Source organism: Peromyscus leucopus, chromosome 1, assembly GCF_004664715.2.
Source record: "Peromyscus leucopus breed LL Stock chromosome 1, UCI_PerLeu_2.1, whole genome shotgun sequence".
Classification (NCBI taxonomy): domain Eukaryota; kingdom Metazoa; phylum Chordata; class Mammalia; order Rodentia; family Cricetidae; genus Peromyscus; species Peromyscus leucopus.
In genome coordinates, this window is record NC_051063.1 from 95,350,463 (window position 1) to 95,361,542 (window position 11,080).

General features: G+C 47.8%; 1 pseudogene; it reads left to right on the forward strand.

The window, feature by feature from the left end:
* On the forward strand, positions 1–7,234 carry LOC114710433 (annotated as a pseudogene).
* Positions 7,235–11,080: the final 3,846 nt, after the last annotated feature.

An 11,080-nucleotide genomic window follows, 5' to 3' on the forward strand; every position in this document is an offset into this window, starting at 1 on the left:
ATGTTCAGCTGGAGCGCCAATATTGTGAAGTCCAATGGCAAGAAGCCAGATGAGTTCGAGTCTGGCATCTCTTGGGTGCTGCTCGAGCTGGAGATGAACTCAGATCTCAAGGCGCAGGTGCAGGAACTCAACATCACTGTGGCCAAGGACCTTGGAGCTGGTGGTAGGAAAACTATCATAAGTTTTGTACAGGTTCCTCAGCCGAAATCTTTCCAGAAAATCCAAGTGTGGCTTGTGAATTGGAGGAAAGTTTAGTGGGCAGCACATAGTCTTATACCTCAGAGGAAGATTCTGCCCAAGCCAACTCAGAAAAACCATACGAAAGATAAGCAAAAGCAAGTCGGGTGGATCTCTGAGTTCGAGGCCAGCCTGGTCTACATACTGAATTCCAGGATGATCAGGACTGTTACACAGAGAAACCCTGTCCCAATCCCTCCTACCCGCCAAAAGCAAAATCGCCCCAGAAGCCACACCCTGACAGCAGTGCACGATGCCATCCTTGAGGACCTGGTCTTCCCAAGTGAAATTGTGAGGAAGAGGATCTGTGTGAAACTGGATGGCAGCCAGCTTCTAAAGGTTCATTTAGACAGAGCACAGAAGAACGAGTGGAGCATGAGGTTGAAACTTCTGGCGCGTGCACGTGTATAAGAAGCTCACGGGCAGTTGAGGATGTAGCTGAGTGGTAGACTGCTTGCCTAGCATGTGCAAAGCCCTGGGTTCAAGGCCCAATATAACAAAAACAAAACCTATAGAGAGACAAAAAATCCAGCCATATCTGTTCTTTATATCAAAATGATTTAACATGATCCAGGTATGGTGGTTCATGCCTTTAATCTCAACACTTGGATCTCTGTGAGTTCAAGGCCAGCATGATTTACACAGAGAGTTCCAGGCCAGCCTGGGTATATCATGAGACCATGCCTTAAAAAAAGAAAAAAAAAAAAAGACAAAAACAATGGGCTGGAGAAATAGCTCAGTGGTTAAGAGCACCAACTGCTCTTAATCACTGAGCTGAGAAGACCCAGGTTCAATTCCCAGCACCCACATGGCATCTCACAACCATCTGTAACTCTAGCTCCAGAGGACCCGATGGCCTGTAGTCACAGCTACTACAGGGGAAGCTGAGGCAGGATTGCTTAAGCCTGAGAGTTTGAGGGCAGCTCACTGGGACTGTTACTCAGTGGTAGAGCATAGAGCATGTACTTAGCACTCTTGTGGCTCTGGGTTTGAATCCTAACATCCCCCTCCACAAAAAAAAAAGAAAAGAAAAAGAAAAAAAAAGAAAAATGGAGTAGCAAAGAAAGATAAATGTGTTCCTGGCAAGGGTACAGAGAAATAGAAGCCTTCAGTGTACATTGGTGCAGCCATCAAAAGGTTAAACATTAAGCATTAATAAATGACTCAGCAATTCTATCCTCAGGTATCCATCCAGGAGAAATGAAAATGTATGTTAACAGAAAGGCTGGGCCTGAAAGTTTATAGCAGATTGTTCCAAAGGTGGGAACAGACTAAATGTCTGTCAACTGAGGAGTGGTTAACACACTGCTGTTTGACCAATGGTCAGCACACACTGCTGTGTGTTAAACACATCGCATACTGGATGACACTCAGATGTAGCGAGAACATGTGTATTATAACTGCATTCGTCTGAAATGTCCAAAATAGACACATCTGCAGGGTCAGAAAGTAAGAGCTTGTAGGGCTGAGTACGAACAGAGAATAACAACGTGGACACGGATAGTTTCTTTGGGGGAGAGTGAAAATGTCCTGAAGTCAATCTTGACAGTTGGCACAACTCTGTAAATATACTAAGACCGTTGAGTTGCAGTCTAAGTCGGTGAACTCTGTGGTGTGTGAACTGTATCTCAGTAAAACTGTTATTTATATATTTTGTTTAAGTCAGGAGCTAGAGCCACAGCTCAGTGGTAGAGCACATGTTTAACATGTGTGGAGCCTGGCTTTGATCCTCAGCACTGCAGAAACAGAACAAATGCCATCAATTCCTAAATCCAGTTTTACAGCCTACAGTCCAGTTCATCCCCTTCAAGTAGGACATCATTCTGAGAGGGGTCCTTAAGATACAGGACAGTCTGTACTGAAGCCCACAAATTCCAGAACAAATAGGGAGGGGCTGGACACCTTCCTCCAGGGATATTCCTTTAGGATGGAGTCCAGCATCTGCCTGACCCGAGGAAGGTTCAGGGACTGTCGTGTTCCCAGCTCTGTTCTTGGGAGAGAGATGGAGTGGTGGAAACATTCTCCTTCACCTCCAAGCAGTAAAACAGGTCTGGTGATTAAAACATAGAGCAAACTAGAGACCAAACCTTGGAGAGAATGTTCCATCATGCTTCAGTTGTCTCCACAGTTACATCGTCACACAATAACAGCTAATGTCTCATGCAGGAAAGACTTAAACTAAACATTTCCTTGTATCTCCCCACAGGTATTTTCCAATGTTCTCCAAGCTAGGCAGGGTCATGTGATCAGTCCTGGTCCAGCACAAATAGGCAGGGCTCTGATGTGTTCTTGAAGGTCGTCATGGTTCTCCCTTTAACATACATCAGCTCCGCTTCCTAGCTACCAGCACTTCTGATTTGCAGGCTCTGGGACTACCACCATGTAATGGCTTAACTCTTATCCCAAAGCTCTTTTGCTAAATTACTCACAGTGGTTCTACAACACTTCTACACCCTCATTGCTGCAGAGAGCAGCTGGAGAGTTGGCTGTCCTCTGGTCTAAGGAGCTGTGGCCTGAGAACGGCCATTTTCCAGCCTCTAGCTTGGATTCAGGGGGCCACAAGGAGGGGATTGCCAAGGCCAAAGGAGCTGGAGGAACAAGAATCTATAGGCTTCCCTGGGAAAACAGGGGAGTGCCTTTCAGCCACAGAGTGATATGGGTCTGGGTGCTTTCCTATACTTTAGTCCAGGAATAAGATATTTCCCCATTTGGTGTTTGCTGACGGCACAATTCTGTTCAAAGATGGGTTATCTTTTGGTCATGCCTTTACATAATTGAGAAAGGAAGCAAGCTCTCTTGGGTCATAAAGATGCTCATCCCATTTATGAGGGCTTCACCTTCATGACCTCGTCTAATACTGTTGTCTTAGTTACTTTTCTATTGCTGTGATAAGACACCAGGACCAAGGCAACTTACAGAAGAAAGAGTTTATTTGGGGCTTACTGTACCAGGCTATTTCTTTTGACTCACCCACCAGCTCCCAAATCATGATACGAAGACTTCTTATTAGTTAAGAGTATTCAGCCTAGCTTAGGCTCATTTCTGGCTAGCTCTTTTAACTTAAATAATCTGTTTATCTACTTTTGCCTCAGGGTTTTTTTTTTTAACCTTTTCTTTCTGTGTGTCCTACTTTTCCTGCTTCTTCTGTGTCTGTCTGTCTGTCTGGCAGCTGTCTGGCTTCTTGCCCCAGGTGTGTCCCTCTCTTTGTGCTTCATTCTCCCCTCTCTTTCTTCTTGAGCCTAGATTCCTCCCATTTCTTCTCTCTGCCTGCCAGCCCCGCCTATCTCCCTCCTGCCTAGCTATTGGACATTCAGCTTTTTATTAGACCAATCAGGTGCCTTGGGCAGGCAAGGTGAAACAAATGCAACACATCTTTACATAGTGAAACACACATCCTTATATAGTTAAACAAATGCAGCATAAATCAACGTAACACACCTTTACCCAGTTAAAGCAATAGTCTACAACAGTTCACAGTCTCAGAAGGTTGGAGTGCATGACCACCATTGCAGAGAGCATGGCAGCAGCAGGCAGGTAGGGCACTGGAGCAGTAGATGAGAATTTACTACAAGCATGATCTACAAGCATGAGTCAGAGAGCTAACTGGGAATGGTATTGACTTTTAAAACCTGAGAGCCTACCTCTAGTGACACACCTCCTCTAACAAGGACACATCTCCTAACCATTCCCAAGTAGTTCCACCTATTGGGGACCAAGCATTCAAGTATATGAGCCTATGGAGGCCTGTTCACATTCAAACCACCACAACTGGTTACTTCCAAAGAATGTCCCCTATACCATCACGTTAGGGAGCAGGCTTTTAACGTATGAGCTTGGGTGGGACATAGGTATTTAATAATAAAATTACAAGTCTAGGGCCAGGGAGATGGCTCATCCATCCAGTAGAACAGTGGTTCTCAACCTTCCCAATGCTGTGACCCTTTAATCATGTTGTGGTGACCCCAACCATCAAGTTATTTTCATTGGCCAGGCAATGGTGGTGCACGCCTTTAATCCCAGCACTCAGGAGGCAGAGACAGGTGGATCTCTGTGAGTTTGAGGCCAGCCTGATTTGCTACCCCTGTGAAAGGGTCATTCGACCCCAAAGGGGTCTCAACCCACAGGTTGAGAACACTGCAGTAGGAACACTTCTTGTGCCAGCTCGATGACCTGATCAACCCCCAGATCCCTCAGTGGAAGGAAAGAACCAACTCCCAGGTAATCGCCCTCTGCCAGTCGCAAAAGCACGGCCACATCGTCACCATCCATGTCTGGGAGGTAATCCCCTCCTTTGCATCCACAGTGGCCCACGGTCAGATGGCATTCCTTTAGCTATCAGCTCAGAGAGGTACTGAACAAAAGCCACCTTTTGAGGAGGGGTTCATCAGCCCTAGGGGATCACTTAGAATAAATTAGTTCTTATATAAATTGCAGCTTTAAAAATTGTGTTGCTTTTTTTTTTTTCCATGCTGGGAATCCAAACTAAGACATCTCTCATGTATGCAAGCACTCAGCTACCAAGCCACACTCCAGGCCTCTCCCCTTACAGAGTTTCCTATTCTCCGTGGAGAGCAGTCAGCCCTGACGTCTCTCCTCCAGCTGCTCTCTTCTTACGTTTCTATGAGGAGTAGGTGGTGATTTTCAAAGCCAGATAGAAAGGATTTGTAGAGGAAGAAAACAGACTATCTAAGAAGGGATGTTGAGGAGCTGGCAAGGGTATCAGGAAAGACATGCCATGCGGTTTCTCAGAGGTCCATTGCTTCACACCAAAGCTTTAATCCAGTTGGGTAGTGTGCACAGGCTCCTTGCTGGCTCTGCTGATAAGGATAGAAACAGAAGTAAATGGCACCGGGGCCTGTACACCAGAAGGCATGATAAATGGAATTAGTAACGGTGCTGGGAACGATGGCTGACATGATGGTACTGGTGATTTTTTTGTCAGCTTGACACATGGTCAGGTCATTTGGGAAGAGGGAACCTCAGCCGAGGAAATACCTCCATCAGAATGGCCTGTAGGCAAACTTATGGAGCATTTTCATAACTAATGATTCATGTGAGAGGGCCCATTCCACTGAGAGCGGCTCCATCCCTGGACAGGTGGTCCTGGGTTACATAAGAAAGCCAATTGAGCTGGCCGTGGTGACACGTGACTTTAAACCCAGCACTCAGAAGGCAGAGGCAGGAGGATTTTGAAGCCAGCCTGGAATGAGTTCCAGGACAGCCAGGGCTACACAGAGAAACCCTGTCTAGAAACAAGAAAAAAAAAAAAAAAAAAAAAAAAAAAGGAAGAAAGCAAGCAAGCGAATTGAGCAAGCCATGAGAGCAATCCACTAAGCAGTGTTCTTCCATGGCCTCTGCTTTATTTCCTGCTTCCAGGTTCCTGCCTTGAGCTCCTGCCCTGACTTCTGCCCTGGCTTCCCTTTAGGGTGGACTATAGCTGTAACTTGAAATAAACCCTCTCCTGCCCAGGCTGCTTTGGGTCATGGTGTTTATCACAGCAACAGGAAGCTGACTAGGACAGTGATGGAGCACTAACCCATAAGCACCAATCCAAGTATTTTACACAGAGTACTCACTCGCTTCTATCAACTATCATCTCTGCTTTGTAGGTGGGGAAACTAAGGCCTGGTGGGAAGTAAACAGACTTGCCACACTGCTGACAAATGGCAGAGCTAGAGAGGGGTGGGGCCCTTGGGGAAGGCGGCCAGTGAACTGTATGAATACTAAGTTCCATGACACTGTTATGTGGATGTCCAGGGGACCACGGAGCTTATTTCTTGGCACAGACAAAAACTGAACATCTGGGCAAGACAGAAGAAAGGACTATCCTTGTTCTGGGCCTGGGCAGGTAATATCAATAGGGAGGGAAGAGGGAGGTGTCCTGGTTAGCTGGGATATAGTCCTACCTTAATTGCACTGGTCACCTGCTCCTTTGTAGTCCTGCCCTTGACCTACAGGATTGAACTCAGCAGCCCATGGCATACTGGGCTTGTGGTAGTCTGTATACCCGAAGTGGTCCCGGTGACTTTCCTCTTAGCCTGGGGGGAAGCTAAGGGTTGCGGGAGTCATGGTGCTGAAGGAGAATTAGTGGGAAGTCAGTAGAAAGTCGGAAATCTAAGAGTGTGGCTTTATCGTGGAAGACGCTGTGAGGTGAAATGTCAGGGAGGCGTGAGGCAAGTATCCAGATAGAACCCATAGGAAAAAGGGGAGGACCCAGGGCCCTAGAAAATACCCAAGCCAGCATCTGTTTGGGGGACCCCTCCCACCCCAAAGGGATAAAGTGGTTGGCTACTTTCCGTTTCCCTGGGGCTTGGTCTTCTGTCTTTACCTGTTCAGTTTTGTTTGTTTTTTGTCCTGGGGCTGGGAATGGAGCTCAGGTCCTTTGCAAGGACCTTAACTTCTGAATCATGTCTCTAGCTCCAAAAGATTTCTTGACAGTCTTTTGGGTATGGTAAAATTTTCCTTCTGGGAAAAGGAGATCCCGCAAGGGAGGTCACCTACTGTATAGAAGAAAACGAAATATGTTTAAAAATGTGGAAGTTCGGTGGCAGGTAGGGACCGGGTGGATGCAGGGGGGGTCCTTGGGCAGAAGCGAGGGCACTGATCTCCCGTAATGAGAAGCAGGTTTGAGAGAAGCTTGTCCAGTGAGACATTTCCTGAAACAGCTGTTGCCAGGGCATGCACAGGGGTGCTCCTGCTGATTTTAAGTTGGCTACAGCACCGCGTGGAGCTGCGGCCTCTCAGGAGCGCCTCGGGTAAGATGTTCTTTGGGGAGGGGACCCAGGAAAGGGGGCAGCGTTCCACATTTGGGTTAACTGAGGACAGAGAGAACAGCTGCAGGGAGTGGGGTGCCAGGGAGACGCAGGAAGAGGAAGGAGAAGCAAACTTGAGCGTGAACCAGGAAACTTACCGCAAGGCCGGGGGAGGGCCTTGGAATGTGCGCACTATATGGGGTGAATGCTTGCCAAAGGATGATCTGAAAGTCTGGAGGACTTGAGGACTCAAGGGCAGCAGACAAATGAGCTACAGGCGTGCACAAAGGGAGAAGGAAAAGTCACCACATCCACCACGAGGACAGTAACTCGAATAACTCCAAACATTTTATAGCGCATATTTTCTGCATGTCTTTTGGCCCTTGGCCTTGCTCCCTCGGGTTCTCTCCCCCCGCCCCCCACAGCTCCCATGACTTGAATTCCTGATCCTCCTGCCTCCACCGCCCAAGTACTAGGATTACAGGTGTGCACCACCATGCCCAGTTTATGTAGTGCTGGGATCAAACCCAGGGCTTAGTGCATGCTAGGTGAGTCACATCTCTGGCCCCACCAGACTTTTTCCTATGTATACATATACTTCCATATCTAACTTAAAACTCTATTCGTGTGTGTGTGTGTGTGCGCGCGCGCGCGTGCGCGCGCGCGCATGCTTGGGGGGGGTGGGTGTCTGGAGCATGGACTGGTGCCACAGTGTGTATTTTGGGAATCAGTTCTCTCCTTCCATGAGTTCTGGGGAATAAACACAGGTTATCAGGCTTGGCAAATTTTTTAAAAGCTTAAGTTTGTGTGTATGTGCACATATGTAGGGGTGCCCTTGGAGGCCAGAAGAAAGTGTCAGATCCCCTGGAGCTGGAGTTACAGTCAATTTGAGCACCTGATACCTTGCTGGGAGCAGAACTCCTGTCCTCATTAAGCACCCTCAGCTGCTGAACCGTCTCCCCAGCCCTGCACATGTGACTTTTGAAGTGAGATTTAACCTGTGCATTTGCAGTCTGCCTTTTCTACCTCACGTACTGTTATGAGCGCCTTTCCAGGTCAATAAACACTCATCTCTGGCCATATTTTCAGGGGTGTATAGCAAAAAAGTCGTAATTCAAAGTCAAAATGAAAGAAAACAGCTTTACTGCCCCTGCATGGGGAGCTAACAGAAGTATGGGTCCTTGCAGGCCTTACAGGGTGGAGCTTCCCCTCCCCAGAGAGAATTGTCTCCCCACTCTTTCTGGGCCAAAAGGAACTGGCAACTTTAATTTGATACCGCCGTCTGTGCACGGAGCAGTGACTCACCAGGAAGGTGCCGTCCCCGGATATTCCTGGCCTAGCACGGTCACCTAGACCTTAGGGAACAGGTCCTGACTTCAGCTCAGACTGTGCCCAAGATCATCTGTGTACCTTCAGTTCTTTGAATCTTCAGTTATCCTACTTCCCACTTCTGTTAGCTTGAATATATATATATATATATATATATATATATATATATATATATGAGAGAGAGTGAGTGTATGTGTGTGGTTAGGTGTGGGTGTATGTGAGAGAGTGTGTGGGGGGTGTATGTGTGTGTACATGAACCTGTGGAGGTCAGAGGATAATTTATAGGAGTCAGATGGGACTCAGGTCATCAGGCTTGCATAACAAGTGTTTTTACCTGCTGAGCTATCTCCCGGGTCTGAGATTTCTTTTGTTGTGTTTTGCTTTGGTTTGTTTTTTGAGATAAGGTCTCACTGTGTAGCTCTAGCTGGCTTGAGGTTTTCTGTGTACAGGCTGGCTTCAAACTCACAGAGATCCACGTGTCTCTGCCTCCCAAGTGCTGAGTGTGCACCACCACTCCCAGCTTGTTTTGTTTTGGGACCGTCTATGGTGTTGGGATGAACCGTCCTCCAAAGGTTCCTGGATTGGACAGCTGCTCCCCAGTTGCTGGTGCTGACTGCGGAGGTCTGAGAGGGTCAGCCTTGGGGGTGGGTTTTGCTGTCTCTGCTTCCTGTTTGTGCTTGAGGAGTGAGCTTTCAGCTCTCTGTCTTGGCATTTATGCTTGCCACTCGCTGTCACACGTCACAGCCAGGATGGATTCTTACCCCTCTGGAGCTGTAAGCCCAAAGAGACTCTTCTATACGTCGCCTTGGTCATGGGGTTTTATCACAGCAACAGAACAGTACCTAACACAGTCTCACCCTATAACCCAGGCTGGCACTGAAGTCACAGAAATCTTCCATTACAGGCTTGAGCTACTGGGCCTGGCTGTCTGTGTGTGGGTTTCTATCTGTTGTATTTTCCGTGGTATGCAGGAGTTCAGCTATGGTCTGATCTAGCCTGATTCTATTCTCTGAGATGCTGGAGGCCTTCCTGGCGGTGGAGACTTTGTCCTCAGGTTAACTTCACTCAGGGTGGCAAGATGAAGTCAGGGCTCACAGAGCAGGAATGAGAGGGAAGTCCCAGCAAGATTCTCGAGGATCGTTGTTATTCTTCTGGTTTTGTTAGCATGTCTGTTCTTGGGCCACTTCTGTGGCTGGAAGGACAGAACACGCCGGTTTGTCTAGAGTCCAGGCTTGGAGTGGTTTTCTAAAGCCAGTGTGTTGCTAGAAGAGAAACGACGGTGAGAAGACAGGGATAAAGGAGAATCTATACGTTGTTAGGAAGACAGAGGGGCGTGTATCCCTGCAAAGCAACCCAGCACTCACCACATCTCCACAGAGCACAGCTGGCCAAGGGCTCCATGGGCTTGGAGCCTTTCCAGGACAAACAGCGACTGGTCAGGATTGTCCGAGGCTTCCATGAGAGCTTGGTACAGGGATGCCTTTCTGTCCTGCACAGCTTTTGAGGCAAAACCAGGTTCCCTTGCACCTTGGTTTTGGGATGTGACTCCCTTTCTACTGGTGACGTGATGTGAAAGGTGAGGCATGTGTTGTTTTCCAAACTGTTTCGGTTTTGTTTGTTCCCTCCACTGTGGGGTGCAGAAAAGCAGTGCTGGGATGAGGCGTGAGTCTTCAGAGGTTCAGATTTTGTTTCATTTCCCCCCAATTTTTATTTTGTTTTGGGAAAGGGTCTATGTAGCCCTGGCTGGCATGGAACTTGCTGTGTAGATCAGGCTAGTCTCTAACTTGAAGATCCACCTGCTTCTGCCTCTCTGCTTGGGTTGAAGGGCATGCACCACCACACCTGGCCTGATATGACTGAGGTGACATGGCTAGCAAGCACAAGTTCAAAGTTACTGTTATGATGCCTGGCTACTGCGTGAGCTCTTGAAGTTTGTCCACTGGCTGCTGATGTGGTAGTAGCTTCCATGGTGGGTCCAATTCTGTATCTTTAGGAATTCTTCCAGAAGGTTCAACCTAGAGCTCCATCCTTCAGCTCTGCCCATCAGTATTCAGTCCTCTCTACCCACTGCCTGTCTGCTTTAAATATCAAGAGCCTTTTGGTTTCCTGTGCTGAGACCTCACAGGCAGATGCCTTCTGGGATCTGGTCAGAGCTGGTTATCTCCCCAAGCCCCACGTTTCCTAATTACAATGTGCCATAGGTAGATCAATAATCATTTCTTTCCAACAAGCTGGGGTAAGTGTCTGTTCTCTGGCACAATGTGATGGAGGGATTGCAGTGTGGTGCAGGCTGGGCTTCTGCAGCTCCTGGCACAGTGTGATGGAGGGACTGCGATGTGGTGGTACAGGCTGGCTGACTTCTGCGGGTCCTGGCTCTGCTGAGGTGGAAATTCCTTTGACTGATTCCTTCTCGGCGCCAAAGCCTGCATCCACCTCAGCCCAGCTCACTGCAAACCTCAACAGGGTCAAAGCCTGCATCCACCTCAGCCCAGCTCACTGCAAACCTCAACAGAGTCAAAGCCTACATCCACCCCAGTCCCAGCTCACTGCAAACCTCAAAAACCAAGGATCCTCAGTCTACATCTGGGGAAACTGAGTCTCAGAGAGGTTAAAGTAACCTACTCAAGATGTCCCAGATAATAAATGACAAGATTAGAGTTAACATCCAGGTCTGTTTGCATCCTCCACCTAAGCTCATTTGCATTAAAAATGTCTTCTCACTTTCATTATGAAGGTGATGCATAGTCATTAGGGAAGTGTTG